This window comes from Xyrauchen texanus, chromosome 6, assembly GCF_025860055.1.
Source record: "Xyrauchen texanus isolate HMW12.3.18 chromosome 6, RBS_HiC_50CHRs, whole genome shotgun sequence".
In the NCBI taxonomy this organism is placed as follows: domain Eukaryota; kingdom Metazoa; phylum Chordata; class Actinopteri; order Cypriniformes; family Catostomidae; genus Xyrauchen; species Xyrauchen texanus.
This window is the reverse complement of record NC_068281.1, coordinates 40,721,038-40,733,056: the sequence shown is the minus strand read 5'-3', so window position 1 is coordinate 40,733,056 and position 12,019 is coordinate 40,721,038.

The following is a 12,019-nucleotide window of genomic DNA, read 5'->3' as shown; positions in this document are numbered from 1 at the left end:
AAGCAGGTCTGTTTTCAGTGTAAAGTATAAACTCAGTTCTTACATTTGCAATTTGGAGATTCCACCAGCAGTTGGTAATAAGATATCATGTCCAAACTCTGAAAATATTGTGGAACATCAAATTATGTCCCTGACATAAGAAGTTTATGTCAGGGACAAGAAATTTATCAGATTTGTATTAAACTTTCTAGAGGCCATTGTTTATTTATTAATTATTAGTATTATTATACAATAATACTATTATAAAATTATTTTTTACAATTGTATTGGTATTTTTCCACCTGTTGTTTAAGAGTGACTTTTAAGTCACTGCAAAGGGTGCAGGTGAAAGAATTTGAAGAGGTTAAATTGTTTGGATTTGGTATAATTTTATTTTGACCACTTTGTTATATTGGTAACATTTACTTTTCGTTTGAAGTGTAATATGAATTTAGAAATATCTTTTTATTTAATTTTCTAAATCAAAATTGACCTTTAGAGGTGACGTGTGTGCCGGCAATATCACTGTGAATACTTGCCATGATTTGTGTTTCAGTAAATTAAAATTATCGATGTCCCGATACCATGTTTTGGAGAACGAATACGGATACCAATATTTCCTTTTCAATACTCGCCTCTACCGCTACCAGTTTTATTTTCTAATGTTTGTTCTTTTAAAGGATTTTACTTAATATAATACAATTATTATTTTATTATTACAGTAAATAATACACAACTACAGAGTAGTGATATATTTCTGTCATATATTTGTCTGGTTAAAAGGAACTCTTATTTTGATGATTACTCAGCAATGCCGCTTCATGATCTCATGATTCACAGCTGAGGAAGTGCAGATTGCTGGTGAATCCGAGAGAATTTAAACTGCTAAAGGCACCTATTTAATCAACTAACTGCATGCGCACATGCATATTATACATTTATTTTTAATTGCAGCCTTTGCCTTTTAAAAATAACACTAGGACATATCTTGGATTTAAGTTGTGCGCTGTAAGCTTACCCAAAGACATTCATACGTCAGATGGTATCGATTTTTGGTATTGGAGTCTTTTACGAGTACGAGTATGTGAGCCCAGTATCAGTATCGGGACATCCCTAATGAAAATTATTAGTAATACTTACATTCTCTGTAAGTTAATGGAATCACACTTTCTATACTTATAAAAGGAGCGTGCCTTGTCATAGAAATATTTATATTCTCCTAATTCATTGCATACAGTCCATTTACACTACCAACTTCTTATGAATGTGCTGTCTTTATATCGCTGTTGTTTGACAGGGAATGGACTATATGATAGCACGCAGATGGTACGATAACCAGAAAAGAACCTCTGGCATAAATTGCACTGGGCAAGCAATTTCGCCAAACCCACTTGCGCCTAGACTTAGCAAATGCTTGCATGAAAATACCAAAGATGAATGGCCATGCCAGTGCCCAGAACTGCACTTTTCTCTATATCTGTCAAAAATACACCAAGGTTCTTTGTTTTGATTAACAATGAAGATAATAATAAAAACAAAAATTAAATAAAATATAAAAGCTGTTGTTTTTTAATCAATATAAGGGAATAGTATAACAGTGTGCAGATCTATCCTCAATTACATTTTAGGAGAGAACAAAAACTGATAATTTAGTAGATAAAATAAACATAAATGGGTACTCTTTTAATTTATATATTTTTTTTAGAAATGTATACAATTTATGGTGCTCTGTTGGAATCTGAAATTATCTCTTACTTTGACAACAGGCTTCTTCTGAGTGTAAAATTAGAATTGTTTTCCAAACATTCTCCATTCTTTATTCCTCAAAATGACTTTATCTTTACAGTACCAAAATTAAAATTATTCATTAAGCAACCAAAACCGTTAATAGGAACTACAAATTATTTCGTACTAAAACATTTCAACCACATGATATTGCAGTTAACTTTTAGAGGATCCCAAAAAATCTCAACAGAAACGAACACCTCTCTGTAAATAATGAAACTACTGTTTTGATATTCTACTTAGCAGTTTATTTTTGTAGTAAGGATATCATGGACAAGCTGCTTGGGAGGTGCTAAACCTCACTCGCTTTTACTGTACCACATTACCGACCTCCCACGAATCACTAGCACCTACTTGTTCACATTTTCTTGCCCTTTATGGGTCCAGCTGAAATCCCGTCGCACTGTTAACTGCAAAGTAATTTCACCCCAAATACCTCTGGAACTGTCAAACATCAAAAGACTGTCACGTGTGAAAACAAGGACTGTTTGAACAGAGGTGTGACTTTTGTATATCTCCAATAGCCCCATCTAGCCATCTATCCATCTTGTGTTGGATCTCAGATGCAGACGAAGCCCCTGTATTGAGATGCGTTGAGATGCTGTTGTAAAAGTCTGCTCAACCTCAGGTGTTTAGAACGACGGTGAGCGAAATGTAGGAGCATAAAGACAGTAGAGGCGGAGGACACTGATTGCAATTAGGTCCATTGTCTCCTATTTATATGGTTATTGGGTGGTACCACTTCAACTGTGTCAAAGTTCTCACACTCTTCACGTGGAGTCTCCCACAGTGGTGCTGGCAAGTCCTCTGCAGGCAATTACCTGCTAACTAGGTTGCTCTCACCTATGTGACAAGCTTGTTAGGTGGGTTTTTGCTGTGTGAAAGTAGACAATTTCCCCCAGCCTAAGGGGTGAGGTGCTCGGCTACCGGCGTTTCCGGCTCATTTGTGAATCGGCCCCATTTTCTGGTTTCTGTCGGTCTGACTGGAGATGTCATTTGTCAAGACAGTAAACCCACAAACTGTCAACACTTCCCTTCCTTTCAATAAACCTAATCTTTTTTAACAATATATGCATTTTTGTATATTATGTGTACTGTATGTTTGAATAGCATACAACCTAACAAAAGTCTGGGCGAAAGAATTACTGTTTACAATATGCAAATTGTCTGCATGTATAGAATGCATAGACCACTATATTTGGCAAAAGTTGTAGGATACCACCAGACTGTCTTTCTTGACTCATTGTTTGACCAGACTGCCAAAAGTCTGACCAAAATTATTTTTATACAAAATTGAATTAAAATGCTAAATAATTCTGAGATGATCAGTGGATGCCACTCAGTAAATTAAACCTTTATGTTTTGTGACATTAATATACAACCTGCTCCCTTAGAATCACTTATCAGATGTGCATTCTTGCCAAATAATTTTTACATGACTCGTTTGACCTTGAAAGTCGAGTAGAACGGTAGATTATGAGGTCATAAACACTTCACAATGCTATCTTATGACATCTAAATTATGTTATTGTAGTGCATGATGTATAAAGTGACACAAAAGAGCATTTAGCTTAAAAACCATCCATTTGGGAGAACATCTAACTCACTTTTAATGCCGCACAGTGGACATTTTAACTCGGAAATGCTGCAATATATGTTATGAACTGTGTAATGTGTTATGAACTGTGTAATTTTGAACAAATCTTAAAATGTATTGTTAAATATTATTTATTATATAGGCTATTGACCAGTAAGCAGTATGCTATTATTCCAACATTGGCTTTATTTTTGCATTTTCTGCATTGAATTTGGGGGAAAATAGTCTTCATTCAAATAATGCGTGTACACACAAACTTTTCACATTTATAAAACCAAAAGCACTCCAGAACCAGAGCAAAACTTACTTTGTAAATCCCAGTATTTATATAAATTTAAACAATATAATATTGTACATACACAAGCTTTATTCCCCACCCCATCTTCTCACCATAATAACCATATGGATCTGACAAGGCCTGTTTTTACTTAACATAACTTTATCTCCATATACTGTAATTTCCATATGTATATTGCCAATAAATAGTATTAATCCGGTCCTGTTTCCAATTGTCCATTCAACCTCTGAATGTGTCCAGCAGTGTCTGTCTATACCGTCTGTTTTGCCTGGCCATTCTGCATCCATAAGGGTCAAATGTGGATCAGAGATTTATCTTTAATCGAATGTTGACTTTTATCTCAAAACGTGATTTCTGTTATACAAAAGTTACATGTGCACTGCCTTTGTAAATCTAAAATATTTGGCAGTTTTGCGCCCTTGAAGGGTGCTGCAGGAAGGGGACGCCACTTTAAGGATCGTTCCAAACGAAAGTAAGAAAAATAAATCCCTTTTACAAGACTATTAGTGAAGGGTACATTCATACAATACTTTCATGCTCCCTTCAGAGTGCCCACATCAAGTGATCTGTCCTTCGAAGTGAGTAAGACATAAGGATGATCACTTTCAAATGGAATCCGTCCATTGTGGGCCAAGGAATCCTTGCTGTCATTAAAAGTACATACCCTTTGTATAATAACATGGGAAAAGTCATCCAATTGCAGCTCGATATTTTCTTTATACAGCTTATGTTTAATGCCTTTTCAAATAGTTACGTGAAAGTAATACAGCTTAATATCGTCTGGATAATGATTACTTTTGATTCAAGTGCTTAACTCTCGAAGCATAGAATCAGTTCATTACTTAGCCAATTGGAGTAGCAAATATGGGAGCATCAGTAAAAGAGTGTGCGAACGTTGCGCACATATTTACACCCAACTAATTGTTTTATAAATCCCGATGTGTGCGTGGACCATTGCTTAGGCACATTACAATGTCCATTTTGTACATACGCAGCATTTATACATCAGGCCCCAGTTGATTATTGCTGGTATTATAACCCTTTGTGAATGGGAATATATAATCAAGTCTCCTCGGAGAGTTTAAGAATATTAGAACTTTGCAATTCCATGTTTTTAATTGATGTACATTTTAAGTAAGGATGTCTTTTGATTGACAAGTGAGGGAATAGGATGGGATTTTTGTGAGCCCGCAATGACAAGAGCTTTGAGTGAGCATTCCCCACCATCCGCTCATGAGATAGCAATGTGTGTCAATATTTTTCAAGATAGTGGAGTTAGGAGATACTAAGACCTGGCTTCTGACAGGGACATTGTGAGAGGAAGAATGAGTTATCAGGGGTCCTTGCTTAGCCCCTGGTATTGGTAGGTTCCATTCACTTGGGCCTATAATCTGCTCCAGAGGCCGGTCAGTGCTGCGGTTCTGTCACCACAGTGAATTTTTGCCCTTATTGTCCCACAAAGAACTAAGCTGGCTCCTGAGCTCTCTCAAAAGAATCAAATTATTATTGAGGGATTTTTTTCCCCTCTTCTCTTTCTCTTGCAATGAAATCAAGAAAGAATGATGCTATTGTGCCCCATGTGGATCATTCCCAGCTCCTAATTGTGGACAAGACTGACAACTAGCCCAAGTTTTAATCTGGTCTATTTATTGGATAGTTTGCTCCTCTTTGTGAGATGCTGAGTCATTGGGGGGACAGAGTCTATATAGGCTGATGCTATAATGACCTCTAAGCTCATTAAAGGTCTGTACATGGCTTTAGTTTTTTCAGTTTCACCTTGCCGTATGAAAATAATGCTATTGGTTCACCCTGTGTTGATTTACTGCTAAGGAGGTGGATTTAGACCAGCAGAGGTATGATGTCTAATCATACAGTGGGTGTCCACTGGCATGGTGATGAGGGGATACATTGAAAAAAATAAATAAAACATAATTTCAATTCTGAACAGTTACTTTGAGAATTGTCAAAAAGTTGAGGAATATTCAACCTTATGCAAATGAGAGGTGAAAAACACTGGGCGGCAGCAAATCACAGTGATGTAAAGTGAGGACAGTGCTGGAGTTTCTGGTTGATTCAGTGCTTAAAACACATTGTTTCATATTACTTCAGAATCAGTTTGCGTGTTAATTTAGTCTAAGTGCAGAATAGGTTGGCAAAAGTGTATTACATAGTACAATTTTAATCATGCATATACAGTATATGATGAATTTATTGACTGTGTATTGAAAACAATTATAGACCTCATGGACCATACTGAAGTCAACCACTCTCACTGTATATTTTACAGACACATCCCACAGGTACTCACAAAATGTTAAGAATTTGTACAAGTTGGCTCATGCAAAACAAGTTATTACGATTTTTCCTTGGTTTAAGAGTTAACCCAAACTTGAGCCTAACCACAAAGTCTAACCCCTTACCCAACCCCTAAACCTAACCCAACCGTTATTGGGTGATGCTATAATCTCTGTATAGTCAAATATCTGCCGATTCATTGGTTTGGTGATATTTTGGTCTATATCAATATTTCACACCAAATGCGAACCGTACTGAAGTACATAATCTGAGATCTGTGCAGACTCTTAAAGGAACATTCATAAATATACATTGTGTTTTCTCAGCCTAATGTCTATTTACCACAGCTGTGGCATGCTGTCTGTTACCACAGGCAATAATTTAGTGTCATCTCTCAGTATGTAGTGTATACGAACAGGATATGCATTTACAGTAAATACACGTGTATAATGGAGGCTTCGCAGGCAAGTGAGCCGAAAGCTTTTAAAGTTACTTGAGAAAATGCAACATTGTTAGTTTTAAACAACATTTTTGTATTTATTTGTATTCATTTTTTTGTAAAGTTTTATAAATCATCCATTTGAGGTGGGATTACTTTTCTGGGGTGGAGAAATTTCTGATTATGCATTCTCAATATAATTCCTGTTGTGAGTTTGCAGAACATCAACAAAGGCGTGTGGTCTTGCAAATGAAGGTATGTCATGCCTTTTCCCGGAATGTGTGGATACAAGTTAAAGTAGCCAGGTTTACCTTTTTAGCTAGTCGTGGCATGAGTTGAAAGACATAGTGATAGTTATTTTTGTTGTTGTTTGTTTTTATACACTGTGTCAAGAGTAAAATTATTGTAATTGACAGCATGCCAGATATGGAACATATAGGGGGGCAAAAAACATCTATGCAATGTATATGGGTGTCATACAAATGGGTTTGCGGTATCAACCCCTAAGGGGGACTGTTCTACGGCAAAATGTTCAAGGTGAAATTTTTTTGTTGAAATCAAGTTCCAATAAAGAGATTTTTGTAGAAGTAGATCTGGTGCTACTTTACCCATTCACAGGGTGCATGGATAGATAAACAGGAATGGCACAGAGGAATCCCGCAACACTGTTTCTCAAACATGAAGCTTATTACATAGATATTGAATAAATAGATTGTATTGACCGAAGTTTCCTTTGATGGACAGGCTTTTACGACTCTATTTTATATGTATTTGTTTTTGTATATGTATTTGGCCCTTTTATAGGTTATCATTGATATATATATATATATATATATATATATATATATATATATATATATATATTATACCTTACTATCCATTATCCGACTGGCGGAGGATGAATCTCAGTTGCCTCTGCGTCTGAGAACGTCAGTCCGCGCATCTTATCACGTGGCTTGTTGAGCGTGTTACCGCAGAGACCTAGTGCATGTGGAGGCTTCACACTATTCTATGCGGCATCCACACACAACTCACCACATGTCCCACCAAGCGCGAGTACAACATTATAGTGACCACGAGGAGGTTACCCCATGTGACTCTACCCTCCCTAGCAATCAGGACGATTTGGTTGCTTAGAAGACCTGGCTGGAGTCACTCATTGTTGATTGAATCCTTCAAAGTCAATTCACTTTGAAGGACATACCAGTGTAACATCTATATTTTTAAGATGGTCATTTGTGAGGTGTACCAGTGCATTGTTATCTGTTTGATACACCATTAGTTGAGTGTCTTGACTGATTGAATGATTGAGGTAATGCACGTCCCTAATTAACCTAATAATTAGCAGGGCCAATTTCAGAGCCCAATATGATTGGTGGTTTAAGTGTGCTTTCATTGGTCAGACTGTTTTAAATGAGCATGTCACGTATTTTTATCTTAACCCTGTTGAAGGCCTACGTGCTGAAACCCGTTGTTTAATGTTATTCATTTTAAGTCTAATAAAGGTTTTCACTGCAAGTGTTGCTGGATTCCTCTGTGCCAATAAAGAGATTTTCCCAGCCAGTGTCTCCTTACATCAATCTGATTTAAGTGAAAGATTACCATTGAACTGTGCGAACAAATGGTAAAGGCTGTATATAAATGTGTGGCCTATTCTTGGAGGAACACAGAAACATAAACAACATAGTTTATGAGTGTCAACTTGCTGACAGTTTTGCCATTTTAAACTGTTTTGATAGCTGCCATAAATTTAGAATGACTTCATTTAGCATGTATCTGAATAAACACTTCATGGATCCCAGCCATATTGCCAATCACTGTATGAGTATTCTCCTAGGCTATATACTATATTAGACTGGTTTACATGAGGATAATTTGGTAATACTCTGGAAAAGTGACCCTATAGGGCTTTTTGAAACTTTAAGTAAACAACTGTGGCAAGGAGGAGGCCAGGGCCGGGCCGTGACGCCTGCCCGGCCCCTAATCGGGCTAATCTCGAGGGATAAAGGCTACTGGAGGTGGCAGTTTGGGAGAGAGAGAGAGAGAGCTACAGGCAGCTGCCCTGTATGTGTTTATGTTTGTGTCTTTTTGTCTAATTAAACATTACTTTGATGCTTCGTCTGGTTCTCACCACCTCCTTTCCCTTTTACCCTGTTACAACAACATTGCTGATAACTCCGATGTAAATTGCTTAAATTTAAACTAATACAAGATATCTAAATCTCAACATGATCACACGCAAGGTCGGCATGTTGTTTCCGATACTTCCGGTACTCTAAGAATGACTACACTGATAAGCAGCATCTCCTATTAGACATGTTTACATTGGCTCCAACGTGTTTACCTTCCCCTGTGGTACAACCAGGGGTGTACAGTTTATAAAACCTGCACTCCTCTTCACTGAATTACTGCCTGTATATGTAGCTGAAAACAACTCGCTACACTTGCTTTTGGTGCCTCTCTGTGGACATTAAACCTGGAAGATGGAGCTCACAATGACCCAACAATGTTTACCACTTTGGCAACTGGGGGTAGTTTTTCAAAGTGGTGGCTCAGCGGTTAAGGCTCTGGGTTACTGACCGAAAGGTCAGGGGTTCAAGTCCCAGCACCGCCAAGATACCACTGTTGGGCCCTTGACCCTATCTGCTCTAGGGGTGCTGCTTCATGGCTGACCCTGTGCTCTGACCCCAGCTTAGTTGGGATATGCAAAAACAACTGCATTTCATTGGCTCTGTACCTGAACTCTGCACAATGACAATAAAGTTGAATCTTATTCTTAATACACCAGTAGTTATTAAGTGGCAAGTCTGTTATGACTAGGTTGTGGAAAGCTGTAAAATATAGAAAATAATTTGGCATTTATAAGTAACGAGAAACCATTTCCCAATCTTTTGACGTTAAATCAAACTGTAAGGTTCTGCACATGCAAATTCATCTGTCAATTGGTAAAAGCTGGTCACATATGGCAAGGAAAAATATGGTTGGTGCCAACCACAATATGAATTACTGGGTGAATGCCAAGAGCATGAAACCATTGAAAACCAACTGACCTTTAGTTTACATTTACATAATTCGATTTTTTCCGGGACATGACATCCAATGTAAAATCTGGGAACTGAAGCAAGCAAATAACCACACAACTCAATGTTAAAAACCCATGTAAAATCAAAACTTCAGTGACCGAAATAAGAATGAGTGTTTGTATTTTATTTTATTTGGTTATGAAATTAACAGCTAGTATAACTAACAGCTAGCAGGACATACAGTGCATCCTATGTGGTCAGTTAAAAAAAACAGCAACAACAGATTCTGAGGTAAAACTGTTACAGCACAACAACATTTTCCTCACAAGTGATAATCTTTTGTCAGCAAATATATACTCTTACTAATATATGTACATTACAGTAAAATAAATAATCATAAAAAATCCTCAGACTTTTGAAAACACAGAAACTAGCCTATACAAAACTTTGGAACTTAAGACCATGTTTAGAAACCAAATCGAACTGTATTGTGGAAGCGAACAGGAATGTATGCGTAGATGCACTACTGTACGCGTAAAAAAAGAAGTATTGATTCTGTAGTTAGCGGCGGATCATTATGTTAAATAAACAGAGCTTTGTGGAATGTTGAAAGGGGCATGTGCTTTGAAATGATCCCTGATTGATGAGAGATTAAAACAGTGTGAGATGGGCAAGAGGTAACTTGAATTCATTTTGAGGGAAAGATCTGCTACAAGAAACAAGCTGGAGTTGTACTCTGCCTTCTCACATTTCCTGCGATACTATCATTTTAATGTACTGCAGCACATGTTAGCCAAGTAAAAATATTTTGGAGGTCATAATATCGTAATTCTGCATGGACATACAGATCACAGGTATCCCAGTGTTCATCGGGAAGTTGGTTGGCTTTGTATTTTTCAATGCTCTTTTGATCTGTCAAAATACAGTGTGGCTTTTAATAACCCCTTATGCAATGCATCTCAAAATAATATTTTAACAGGACACACAAATGTGTTACAATATCTCTATTTGGTTAACGATTACAAACTTTCTATCAAAATTCCATTAGTAGAAAACTTCACATTTTAGTTTTTAACTATGCTTACACAGTGTCTTTCACAGAAAGAGAAAACAAAGATTCATGCACATATAAAGACACATTTACACACAAACACCAAGACATATGTAGATGACATCACATAGAGAAACACAAATGCACAAGCACATAATCGCGCATAAATAGAACGACAAAACAGTTATTAGTTAGCAGCATATAAATGAGGGTAGTTCATTGTCATTTCTACACTGCTGCTGACTTTCATGTACAACTGCCTTGGGAATGTTTACAGAACACATAATTAATTCATTTGTGGCATGGATTCACATATAATATCAGTTAGAAAACAAACAAACAAACAAACTTGTGAGTTAGTATTGCAAATAAAAACTGAGAATAGAGGAAGAATTTTGTTTTTTTGTTAGAGGTCCAAAATGAAGTTCTTACCAAAAAAGAAAAAAGACGTTTTCAAACACTGGTGAATTGAGAATTTGCCAACATACATTTTTAACCACTATGAAATATAGTCAGCCAGATGTCCCATCAGACATTTTTGCATCGGCTCAAGCGTGTTTACCCAGAAGCGCAATGCCTTAGCATCGTGGGAGACCCGGGTTCCCATGCCGCATTGGGACTGGGAAGTAATCACATTGTCATTAACGAGCATGATTCGGAGATTACATTCTCCACTGATGTTTAGGGAGTTTGGTTTGGGGGTACAGTTTATAAAACCTGTGTGTGTGATCTGCTGAAATATCCCATGTGATCATGTTAATTCGTTAAGTTCTGGAGTTGTAAAAATAAAAGCAAAACCTTTTGTTTTCCTAGCTGAATATATGCTGGTTTATACTGTTTGAATCTAATTGATATGTTCATGGAAAAAACAAATCAATGGTCAGACTTTTACAATTCCATTTAAGCCATGCATTCATTTTTTGAGTCTTTTTTTAATTTGCCGGTCAGCTGGTTTTGTGTACTTACAAAGGCAATTTTTTCTGGAATTTGGTGCTCGGCAAATGTTAATTTTGGACCCTGCCTGTTGTGTTTCAGCTACAGAACAAATGCACAATTTTCTTGTATGTTCATTGTGAAATGTCATGGACCTCTATGTCTGTCAAATATTAATAATACTGTCACACAAATAAAGTAAATGAACATCCCGCTCCATCTGAAGACAGATATTACTTTGTAACAACTGTCTAATTGGCTGTTTGTTTAAGCTCAATAGATTATTGATCTTTGGGGAAAATAATGAATAGTTAATGGTGCATTACAGTATCCGCATCAATACATTTAACCTGATGTTGTCCGAGTTTAACTGTTTAGTTAAGTTCATTCGTTCAGGTTCTTTTCAAAGTGTTTTAAAGTAAGATAAAGAAAACTCTGTTAAATAAGCAATATGTGGACATTCACTCAGGTAGAAGTGCATTGATAACCTAATGTAAGTAACTTACAATAAACTCAACCGAATACATTTGTTCATTTGTTTGGTCTTACACACAGAGACAACATGAAGTATATGGAAGTTAAGATGTTTTGGAAATTGCAAGTTGTTTTCAGTGTTTGC